We start from the raw sequence: 11,820 nt of genomic DNA on the forward strand, positions 1-11,820 counted from the left end.
TTTGGAAAGTAGTCTGACTAGTATTAATTTTTTAATATATGAGTAAGAAGTCAAAGGTTCATGCTGCAAAAACTGAAATAAAAGGATTTGATTTTAATCACATGGTTTACTATTCTAGACAACAGTTTTAATAAGGAATATTCATTCACTGCTTTGTTCATTTACTGCATATCTAATTTGTACCAGGTAAAGTGTTGGATCTTGAGGTTATAGAAATAGGGAACGCTCAGGATAATGAGTCCAGGAATAAATGAATATAAAATAATGAGATAAAGATGAGACAAATCTATGCCAACATGGATTTTATCATCTTCTCCCACCATTAATGCCTGACAAATAGCAAGGTCTCCACAACCCAAGGCTTTGTACTGCTTTTGTGATTCACATGGAATCATATGATACCTATGACTCTGACCCACTATCCATCCCTGGATCATTAGCAAATACACATATCACTAAGGGAGGAATAAACTATGTCTACCATAGGACAGCTGTATTAGTAGCAGCTTTAGTTGCAAATGAAAGAATGCTTAACTCAAGCAGACTTTTAAAACGATGGAGGTGGGATGGTAATGATTGGCTCGCATAACTGAAAATTCCAGAGGATAATGTGAGCTTCAGACATTTCTGGATCCAAGCACTCAAATGATGTAACCAGAATTTCACTTAGTCTTTCCACTTCTGAGCTCTGTTTTCCCTTGTGTGGGTTCCATTCTCAGGAAAGCTCTTGCGTAGTTGTGTCAAAATGCCTTCCAGGCTTGTGTCCCATTTTTTTCATTCATCCCAGGAAAATAAAATAAAATAATACTCTCTCCTGAGCAGCTCTAATAAAAATCGTGGAATTAAACCCCAGCAGCATGTCTTGCATCACATGCTTATTCCTAAACCAATAATGGGCAGCCAAGGGAGTGCCATGCTCAGGTTAGCCAGAACGGGTCCTGCGTCTCTTCCTGGAGCTGGGTGTAAAGGTCGAGCCACACAAACCATATTGTCTGAATATATGGAAGGGGCAGAGGTCCAAAGAAAAAGTCTGGTTACTGTGACTAGATGCATGAGGGCATGTAAAACAGCAAATGTCTATTGTCTACCTGAAGGTGTTTTGGGGTTTTTTTTTATTTAAAATATTCAAATATGGAAACTGTATAAACATTTCTTGAAATCATCAAATACTTATAGTAAAACAAGAAAGTAGCCGATTCAAATTTGTTAGTAAAACAGGTATCAATCAATTCCACAATGATTGACAAGATATAGGATATATCTTTATATTTACTTAAATGTTGGTCTGAATTGCTTAACATTAAAATATAGTTAAGGCTTAGTTGTAGATTTTCTACATTTTATTTATTTACTTTTTAATACAGCTATCAATACCTGTAGGATGCCTCTGTAGTCACCTTCAAAGTACCACTGTTCACCTGATGGCTGGTTACCTAAGGTGGCAGGTTACCCAGGTTAAAAAAATTCTGAAGTTCTAGCCTCAGGAACATAATAGCTATGTTCTCCCTGTTAACATCAACCCCGCAAACCAAATATGATGTGAAAGTTTGAGATTGATTGGAAGAAGAGAAACGACGTTTTAACTCTTCCTTGAAGGCCTTTAATTTGTAATAATCCATGTATAATAATGATTCTGCAAACTTTTATTAAAAACTTCTACATGTTAAATGCTGTTATAGGTATCTTTAATATGATAGTTAGTCAAAGTTGGTACTTCTTTTCTCACAAGTTAAAGTTCTAATTTATAAATCAAGCCATCTTCTTGTTACAATAAGTTTAATAGGTGGATGCTAAAAAATCCACTTGTGATAATAGAAATATGAATATGTATGGCAAATTGAATTATCATAAAAGATATTTGCTACCTTTCTCTGTAGATTTATACTGCCCTGTCCATATCAAGAAACAGGTGATTGGCTTTGGTCAATGAAGTGTGAGTAGAAGCGCCACTCCACAATAGAAACTTGCTTGTTTCTGCCATTTTCTCTCTTACCTTGTGCCATGATATCAGCAAATTGTCTTTGTAAGCCATTGAAATTCTGGGTCCCTGTTACTGCAGCATAACTAAGCCTAACCTGACTGATACAAATCCAAAGATTTAAAAGGAGTTTGTATCAGCTTAAATGTGATTACCCTTTTGATCTAGAAATGGTGAGCCTTGTTCGCCCCTCCCACCTGAAGGTCAGAGAGATATATAGCCTGTACTAATTAGGAAGGACTCAGTATTTTCAATATTGGTAATGAGCTGAGTGTGACTAGCTTGCATCAGTTCTGCCTAAACATTGCGTACCTCTCAGAAAAAGATGAGGGGTTTTTTTTTTTTGTCGTAGCTCAATGATTACAGGTATTAGAGTCCTTCATTATTTTAAAGAATTCAAATATTTGGCTTTGTGTCTTGGCCAGTCCTTTAATAGTGATGTGGCTTAGATCTTGCACTTCACCACGATTGTGTAGTACCTCGTTTTTATCCACAGTGAAATCAAATATCTACTAAAATATTCCAATCAACCCAGTGCCATCATTCTCAATTTTGTCAGAAATCCTAAAGTAAAAATCACTTGAAGGATCTATTCAATCCCTTATTTTTCTCCTATTTCGATAAGGATACAGTAGTATAATGTATAATCTACTATCAGGGTGTTTAAATCTCAAATTATATGTATGTACAGTAGGTACAATTTCCAACCTGGAATAAAAAAACAATTGGAATTTTTTAAATTTATATAAAACACTTATTTTTCTTGCTAGCATAAATCTATCATTTAATTCAGGATATCACTATTTTCCCTTCTCCCTCCAGTTACAAGTCTCAGTTATGGTGAGAGTACTCATGACAAGACTTCTGGGTGGTGGCAGTTGAGTCCTTGTCATTCTCCACCTATACTGACATCTGTACAAAGATGCTTTTATTTCTCCTGGTCTTTCAGTCATTGGTTGTGGCAGAATATTGCTCACTGCATCCCCCTAAACCTGACAATAAGACACTGCACACGGTCTGTTCTCTCCGTCACATTCCTGCTGCCCTTAGGTCATGGAAAACATGTTTGCCCTTCCAGTGCCATGCACAGGGCACACTGAAATGCCCTCAGTCTAGATTTTGGATCCCTCAGGAAAGCATTTCTTGTCAGGTTCTTGACACTTTGCTCGCCTTTCCTGGGAAGGGGATGAGGGTGCATGCCCTCTCTGCTCTCAGATTCCCCAGGTTTACCTGGCGGTTTCAACAGTCTGCCCCTCCCTGCACTGGGACTCTCTGAGGCATAAAATAGGCATATGGGCTCATTCTCTGGAATTCCTTATTATCTAAATTTCCTCCTGTGTGACTTACCCCTTTCTTCCTTCATCCAGGAAAGTGTTGATTCAGTCTGGTGATGTAATACTTTGACTCTTCAACTGGTTTTAAGAATTCATTGTTTCTACCCTGATCTAGCCCTTTTGAAATCCAAAAGCCAAGGACCTGACTGTCTTATTGCCCGCATATTGCTATGTCATTCCTTACCGGAAGCAGTTTTATAGAATACAATACCTGTTACCTGAACAGGAAGAAGGGTTACAGAGTAACAGGAAGTAGCATGTGTTCTAAAAGAGCACAATCATTATTATATCAAGATATTATTCTACACAAATACATACATAAAAATATACGTGTAGTCATAGATTAAACAAAACACACACTTTGGGCTCTAAGTACAGCATCTTTTGATCAAAGGCAAGACATTTTTATATGAAAATTAGTATTTGTTTTCAATGGTCTTTCCATCTATTCCTGCCTGCAGACTAGGGTGGTGTTTAAGAGTACATTAGAAATCTATGCCAACCAGCAAGTCCTGGAACACATGATCTGGTTTCATGCCTATTCTATTCAATAAAATTATTTCTATAGACTTAATCCTCTTCTTATTACTCTCAGTAAGAGTGTTTTGAATGTACTCAAATTTTCCATATTTTCATGTACTATCAGATCTTACAACAAGGCCCCATCTTTTCTCTAGACAACAGTTCTTGAGCTAACACAAAAAACACAACCAAAATGAACACAATCAAATGAAGGATCCAAAAGAACACAACCAAATGAATGTGAAATATTTGTTCCTTGTTTATGAATATGAGTTTACATTTGTCTTGTATAATAAACAATTAATTATTCCTTTCCCTTTAGATATAATCTTAACATGAGAAGAATTCTGAGCTAGATTATTGCACAGCCATTAATGATGGAGATTGAATCAATGATGATAAACAGTCATGACAGGGAGATGAAAAAATCACCTTTAAGTGTCATTTTCTTTTTTTTCCAAATTAGAATTTTGTACTTAAAAAAGCACTTTATTAAGGGTCTAAAAGGTATTCTCAGTTTGGCTGTGTCATTAATAAGCAATTCCCTTCATTTCTCTGAGCTGTGTTTTCTTCAACAGCAGAAGGGATATTGGACTGTGTCGGTGTTTCCTAAAGTGTACAAAGAATACCACCCGTGTTACTTTGTGTCACTGGAGATAATTATAGGTGGTATATTAAATAGTAGAGTAACAGAGCCATTCCCTTTCAACTCTGCCATCCTGAGGCAAAGATAAAGTCTTGGTGATGCTCATTTTGGAGTTACTTGGTGTTACTTCAGTGTTCTACTTTTCAAACAAACATAGACCTTGAATTGAGAGATTTATTGGTACGTAATAGTTTCTAAGTAAAATTTTGCTGTGTTTTTATTATAGTCTTCGGTTACCTTCTTTGCATCAAGAAGTATTGATTTCCCATTTGTAGTAGTAGAACAGGGTTGCCTTTTAAAATTTAAGAAAAGTATTCGTTTTAAAAATAAGTAAACGTTAGGGAGGGTAGAGTATACATGACTAAAGATTTGGCACCACTGGAGAGGTGACCTAAAAGGACTTTTTACGGAGTCCAGTTTGATGTGTTGTTTTGTCCTGGTTTTGCTCAAGGTGAAAGACAGCATGGTGTAACCTTGGGTCTCGCCCCCTGGCTTTTGAAGCAGAGTGCAAAGTGGTCAGATGAGCTTCGGAATATAAACAGGACCCATCTCTGGAGCACCAGCCTTACTTGATTTCAGCAGCTGGATACACACACAACAAACGTATAAATAGATGTACCCAGGGACAATGCCAAATTGATGTGCATTTGTAGGGTAAAGCACCGGTCTCCAAACACGTTTATTGCTTGCTTTTGAATGAGTGGAACTGAGCAGACAGGAAAGTCATCAGAGTAGGTTAGTAGGTATAGAATCTGGGATGTCCTAAATTCAGGACAAGATGCAGACATCACCAAGACTATGTGGTGACAAAAACAATAGGAGTTTGAAATTGCAGAGTGTTTCCACTGTGAACACAGAAGTGAGCTAACTACAAATATACTTTGGAATTTGAGCAAAAGGAGCAGAGGGTTTCAATGAGGCTGAGGTGTCCCTGCCTCCCTCATTCACCTGGTTGTGATCATCCTCTCCTCCCCATGCAAACAATACTGCAGCGAAATAATGTGCATTCACATGAAGTATATAGCAATGACAGTCAAGTAACTTGAAGCCTTGTCAGCTCTACCTTGGGAGCAAATCTGGAAAAGAGCAGGGGGAAGGGGTTTGTGCCGAAGACACAGATTGAGAAGATTGAGGTCTTGGGGGAAGATTTCTGAGTAAAAGGATAGGATTAAAATGATCCTGTACACTTGAGAGCTTCGGAGGTTTTTTTTCCTCCCCCTGAGCCACAAATTGTATAAACAATGAATTATGTTCTTGCATACCTATTGTTTCTCTCCTTTTGTATCCATCAGCAACACTGCCAGGCAGGAAGCTTTGAGTTTGGAAAGAGCAGAAATGTATTCTCTTACGGATCTGTGTGATGGGTGTAGCATGGAATGATTCAACTTCCAACTGCTTATATTATCCCCCTCCCACCCCCTTCTGGGGCGTCCCCAGCCATCAGGGACTTCTGATAGGAGGTTTGAGAAACAAGGAGGAAGGACACAGGCTCTGCAGTCCAAATGCCCTCATGTGCATTGCAGCTGTGGGATCTTGGGAACGTGTTCTTGCTTCATAAACTCCCATTTTCCCATCACTCTTGCCCACCAAGGATTACAGGAGGAATGTAGGCCTGATGAATAAGAAGTGCCTGGAATATAGAGATTCTTCTCCCCAGCCCTCTCTCGCTGGCTTCAAGATTAGTGGTAGACAAAGCCAGACTTTTAAAAACAATTTTCAAAACACGCGCGTGTTTCTGTATAGACCAAGTCTTAATGGAGAATATATGCTCTGTATAAACTCAGTGATTGATTGGATACCATTGCCAATTCCAATATATTTAGAAAAACAAGACCTAATCTGCCTCTCTGAGAAGACAAACACATTTTTTGGCCTGGGGGGAATATCACTTGGTTACACCAGGTCCTTCGTAAAGGACCTTCACTTTCAAGACCCAGAGCAATATTCTGGGGTACTTTACAGAGGGTGCCCTGTTGGGGTGGCATTGTCCTACTTCAGTACACACTGCAAAGGCAGCATAGATGGCTTCCTGCCAAGGTACCATTATGTTCCTATAAATGTATCTTACAATACCTCCCTCACCAAGCAATCAGAGATAAGAGGGAAAATGTAGTTTGGGGAAAAAAATAACTTTCTGATGCGAGCAGCTCTGGCAGCCATGAGCATCAATGGAAGTACTTTTTAATCCATCGTATTTTGCCAGAGGATGACCCTCTCTGTTAGGAGTGGTAATTGCTGTACTTTACTTCTTGCTGTGATTTGATGGAAAGGTTGTCCCCAGGCCCTGACCTGGCTCTGCTTCCAGAGAGAGATCCCTGGGAGCTACTAGTCTAGCTTTAATCTACTACCTGCATTTTGTTTTATCGGGTTTTACATTTTAATGACTTCCTGAAGCTCCCCAAAGTGAGATACATCATAACTGTGGATCTCTGCAGAGGTGTGATAGTTTCAGAGACTGGCTAGTTGTTGCAGGAGGGAGGCACACTCCAGGTGTGACGATCTCTAAGAAGCAGTTAAAGCGAGCTCTTGGTATGCGATGGTGTTGTGGGAGTCAGAAAAGATAGTCATTGCTTTTTTCAACTCGTATTTCATGAATTAAGGTTAATTTTTCCAGCCGAAGTAATGTTCCCAATGACCTGTTGCAATCAACTTTCCCATTAGGTGGAAAGCGTTGCATGCGATTATTAGAAACTAGACAGACTCAGTCAGATTAAGAAAAAAATATTTTTACAAAGAAAAACTTAAAATAACTATAACTATGCACACACTTATTATAAGCTTACTGAGTGTCTCACAGAATGCAAGAATCAGCTTCCAGTTTCTTAGGAAAAAGTAGAGCCAGGGTCTGGGCTCTGTGCCCTGGGCACCACCACACCCACCCCTCCCCATTCCTCAGTCCACGTGGCTGGATGAGCCACCCAGCTCTGTTCTCCTTTCTGAAGCCGCACGTGCTCTTCCCTGGAGCTGACATGCCTTTTCGTGGGCTCCCCGACCCTTTGTCCAGAATAGCCTGATTGTCCACTCAGTTGCTCTCTGCCCCTGTACTGTTTCCTTCATAGCACTTAATAAATAAGATAGTTTCCCATTGTTTTATCTTCCTCCACACCTGATGGAAGCATCAGGAGGAGCTTGTTCACCTCTAAATTCTCATCATCTAGACCAGGGGTTTGCCAACTGCGAGCCACATGCGGCTCTTTGGATACGTACATGTGGCTCTGAGTAAAATTGAAAATGAAAATAAAACTATCATAGTTTCATTTATAAAATTTGTAAAGGATATTATTCACATAATGGTGATTTCATTTGTTTTATGGCTCTTGAATAATTTTTAAATTGTTGTGAGGGACAGGATTGGCTCGTCCATCTCAAAAGTTTGCTGACTCCTGACCTAGCCATTGCCCCATACACTCAATAAATGGTGAGTGAGTGAATATATAAATGCAGGCTCGGCTGCAGTTAGTGGGGGGGTGCTGTGTAGCGTTTCCAAGCATAAGAAGTCTGTGCTGTGCCTTATGGAGAAAATCCGTGTGTTAAATAAGCATCAGGCATGAGTTACAGTGCCGTCCGTGAGTTCCCTGTTAATGAATCAACAGTATATTAAATAAGGTGTCTTTAAACATGAAACTAGGCTATGTATTGATCAGTGGACAAAAATGTTATGACCAGAGGCTTGCAGGAACCTAACCTGTATTTCTCCTAGGAGCAGGTAGTGCAGTGTTTGCTATTTCAGTGTTCACGGTGACTTTGTAGAACGTAACTATCATGAATAACGAGAATCTATATTTATTAATCTGGTGAGACTTAAAGGGATTTTCATACCTATTTCCATTGACAATATCAAGTAGACCTTCCAGATGTTAGCTTAAAGCATTTTTTTTTCTTCAGAAACAAGCCATTCAGAATACAAATCTTTGGTGAAGAATATGCATTCTTCCAACAAATCGTTTTTTCTTTACCACTTGTTTAAATTCATCTCAGATCATTGGTGTCAGGCTTGTGATATAGATAGATAGATAGATAGATAGATAGATAGATAGATAGATAGATAGATAGATAGATATAGATAGATATAGATATAGATATATATGAATACCTGGGGCTGAGCGTCTACTGCTGACGAGAGACAGAGATTGTATTTCTCATAGTTCACTGATGACAGGCCCAGGACCCAGGAAAGGGTTCACTGAGCTGCAACAGCTGACATTTGGTACACAGCTGCCCAACCTTCATGGCAGCGAAGCTTCGTGAAAGCGTGTTGCATGCTTTGTAATGTGTCTGGTCAGTCACTGTATTGCCTGTCACTTGTCTTGGACCTAAACTTAGTTAAGAACTAATAGCAGGAAGGGGAAGGTAGGGAATAGATAAGATGAATACTGAAGATTAAGTTTAATGCAATTCTTATAAATTGACTGACTCTAGGGTAAATGGACAGGACAAGAGATTATAGCCTTTAAGGCTGATGGAAACTCATTAGCAAAGGGAATTCGGTTGGTGGAGTCAAACTTCAAACTCAGTGAGGACTGTGCAGAGGACAACCTAAAAGAAAGGCGGACTCACACATTTGCACATTTAGGATTTACAAATTGTCAGACTTGGCTTGCTTGTCACGCTGCCTCTTCCAGAACCTGAGTGACTAATTCATGTTGTCACGTGAATCATCAGTCTGGCCTCATTCAGCACCTACTTGGAGTGGCTGTGAGAGCCAGGCAAGGTCAAACTTTGGATACTCTGGAGTGTAAAGCTTAAGTGTTTGGACGGATGCGCGAGAGCACCTGAGTTTGAATTAAAGCTCTGCCACTTATGAACTATGTTGTCTTAGGCCAGTTAGTTAACCTGTCAGGGTCTCAGTTTCCAGAGTTGTGAAGTATAGATAACACTAGTATCCACCTCCTAAGGCTGTTGTGAGGATCAGATGAGATAATCCACATATACTGGTGCTTAGCACAGTGCCTGGCATAGATTGAGTACTCGTCTGAAATACAGAAGGGTAGCCACTGTGCCAAGATGTCCTCGGCAAAAAACGAGTGGTACACGATGAGGCAAGCGGGCCAAATCCTACAGGGCCTCGTAGGTAGCCACAGGAAAGACCTTATAACTAATTCTTAAGTGCATTTAGGAAGCCTTTGCCTGTTTTTAAGCAAGTCACTGACAGCACAGTTTAGAAGAAAACAATTGTTTTCTGTCCTTTTTACTAGGGAAAAAAAGGGGTCCTCAATACCATGACATAAAATTCTTCTGGGACCCACTGACCTTGTCTGATGTTGGTGATGACAGCACTGGTAGGAGAAGTATTTACAATAATCGCTGTCTTTGGTGTGCTTACCCGTATCAGGCTCACATGCATCCTTGTATTCAAACCTCACAGCTACCTTCCAAGGTCATCTTATCCTTGTTACAGATGAGAAACTGAGGCTTGAAGTCTTGTAGCTCAGATTCAAATGCAGGTTCTCTGCTCCGGGGCTCACTGGCCTCTCACTGATGTCCAGAGGGACCTTGAATGTGATGGAGAGAGGGCCCTGAAGTCAGATAAGCTGTCTTAGCTCTGCCTCCCACCTCTGTGCCTTGGTTTCCCTATTTGGAAACTGGGAATACCTATTTCACAGAGCGGAGGGGAGGAATTGTGGTGGTATTAATGCTGAGTGGCCAGAACGGCTCTGGACACAGAGGAAGCATCCGTATGTGTCCCACCGCTACCTTCATTTCCTTGTTGCCCGTCTGCCGGTGTGTTCTCTGTCACCAGCGCACTACATACAGTCATCGGATGTTTTGTTTCCTTACCATTAACCAGCTCCCTGCTGTCTCTGAGACAGCGTGTCATGCAGAGGAAAACACCCCCACCCTCTGCAAAGGGCCGTTCCTCTCGTTCATGCGGCTGCTTCCTCCAACCGCGATGGATGCGGACCAGGGCAGCGCGGTGCACGCACATTCAGGAAGCTGAGCCCCAATTCCCCCTTAACTAGAGTTCTCCAAATTATGCTTTTTAATTAAACCTTTCAAGGTTTAATTAGGAAATGACATGAGTCATCTTTGTGACTGAAAATGTATTTGTGGTTTGGCTAATTAGGTAGTGAGATTTAATATGAGTTCTTCTCATGTGTAAAATTAACACATTAAATATTTTTAAAAGGAAAACATCTAAAGCATTTCACCTGGGCATCAGGTTGAGAGCAAAGAGGCAGTTCAAAGGAGTTCCACCTAAAGCAATGCTGGGGAAATTGGCTGGTTTTCAGTGTGTCACTTTATGTAGGATGCCTCAGAGACATACCTCTGTCTGTTCACCAGTAACATCTCACTAACCATGCAGGCTTTAATGGTGCCCCGAGACTTGGAGATAAAACCTCCGTTCCTCATCCAGGCACTTTACTCCAATCTCAACCACCACCCAAATGCATGCATACTATCCTGCAGCTACCTCATACTCCTCCCCATTCCCTAAAACCACCAGGCTCCCTATGTCTCAGTGGCTCTGTCCATGAAGTGGCCCTCCCTGCAGTGCCGTGTCCCATCTCTTCTGCACCCGTATTAACCCTGTCTTTACTGTTCTGTATTCTGATGCTGACGTCAGGGACCTTGCTGGGAGGGACTGCCCCAGCCAGGGTTAGCTAACTCCTAGGGGTAGCACACTGTGCACAGGCCTGCCAGCACACCTTTCATATGCAAACTACACCAACCCATCCGGACTCCTTCCCTCACCTCCTTTGTCAGGCTGCTGTCACATTCTGGACCAGTATTCCCCTGCTCTGATCAACTCAGGCAGACCAGGTACCAGACAACTTGAGACAGCCTCTGTACCCCAGAGCCTGCTGAAATTACGCAAACTAGCCAAGACTGCCCCGTCTTGCCCGTTTCCTTCCTGTGGACACCACAATAAAGGGTCTTGTCCCTCTGCCTCCTGACCAACCCTGATGTTTCCCATGTGCCCCCACCCCACCGTGTGGCAGGTCATGCCTCATGTTCCTAGGGATCTAAGTATCACAAAGCCTTCCTTTGTGAGAGTTATTTCTGTGTTTCTGTCTTGCCATACCTGATTAAAACAAATCTCCGGTACCGTTAAAACAGCATCTTTCAAAGTACAGCTCAAAAGGCACTTCTTCTGTGACACCTTCCCCATCCCTAATGCAAAGCTGGTTGCTGTTTGTGCAAGCTGTGATACAAACATGTCTTTCTCCCTCGTCAGAGCTTTCCTAGATTCTGTGTCGTGTTCATCGCTGAACTCCCAACATTTAGCCCAGTGTATTTACGTATGTAGTAGACGTGAGGAATAAGTGGGTGAATTGAAAATAACACAGCCTTTCTATCTGAGTCCATTAGTAGTGGATGAGTCAGAAAACAGTACAGTT

The 11,820-nt window shown here is 41.1% G+C and overlaps 1 protein-coding gene and 1 long non-coding RNA gene across 5 annotated transcripts in view; one reads left to right on the top strand and one right to left on the bottom strand.

The window, feature by feature from the left end:
- The window catches only part of SGCD (sarcoglycan delta), a 405,963-nt gene that overhangs the window by 365,441 nt on the left and 28,702 nt on the right, over nucleotides 1–11,820 (top strand). The window lies entirely within an intron of this gene.
- Nucleotides 9,887–11,820, bottom strand: part of LOC109388915 (uncharacterized) — a 14,056-nt gene continuing 12,122 nt past the window's right edge. Inside the window, exon 4 of the long non-coding RNA XR_002125289.1 lies at nucleotides 9,887–9,972. This is a non-coding gene — a long non-coding RNA (uncharacterized LOC109388915). The remainder of the gene's footprint in view (nucleotides 9,973–11,820) is intronic.

Source organism: Hipposideros armiger, unplaced genomic scaffold (genome assembly GCF_001890085.2).
Source record: "Hipposideros armiger isolate ML-2016 unplaced genomic scaffold, ASM189008v1 scaffold_211, whole genome shotgun sequence".
Classification (NCBI taxonomy): domain Eukaryota; kingdom Metazoa; phylum Chordata; class Mammalia; order Chiroptera; family Hipposideridae; genus Hipposideros; species Hipposideros armiger.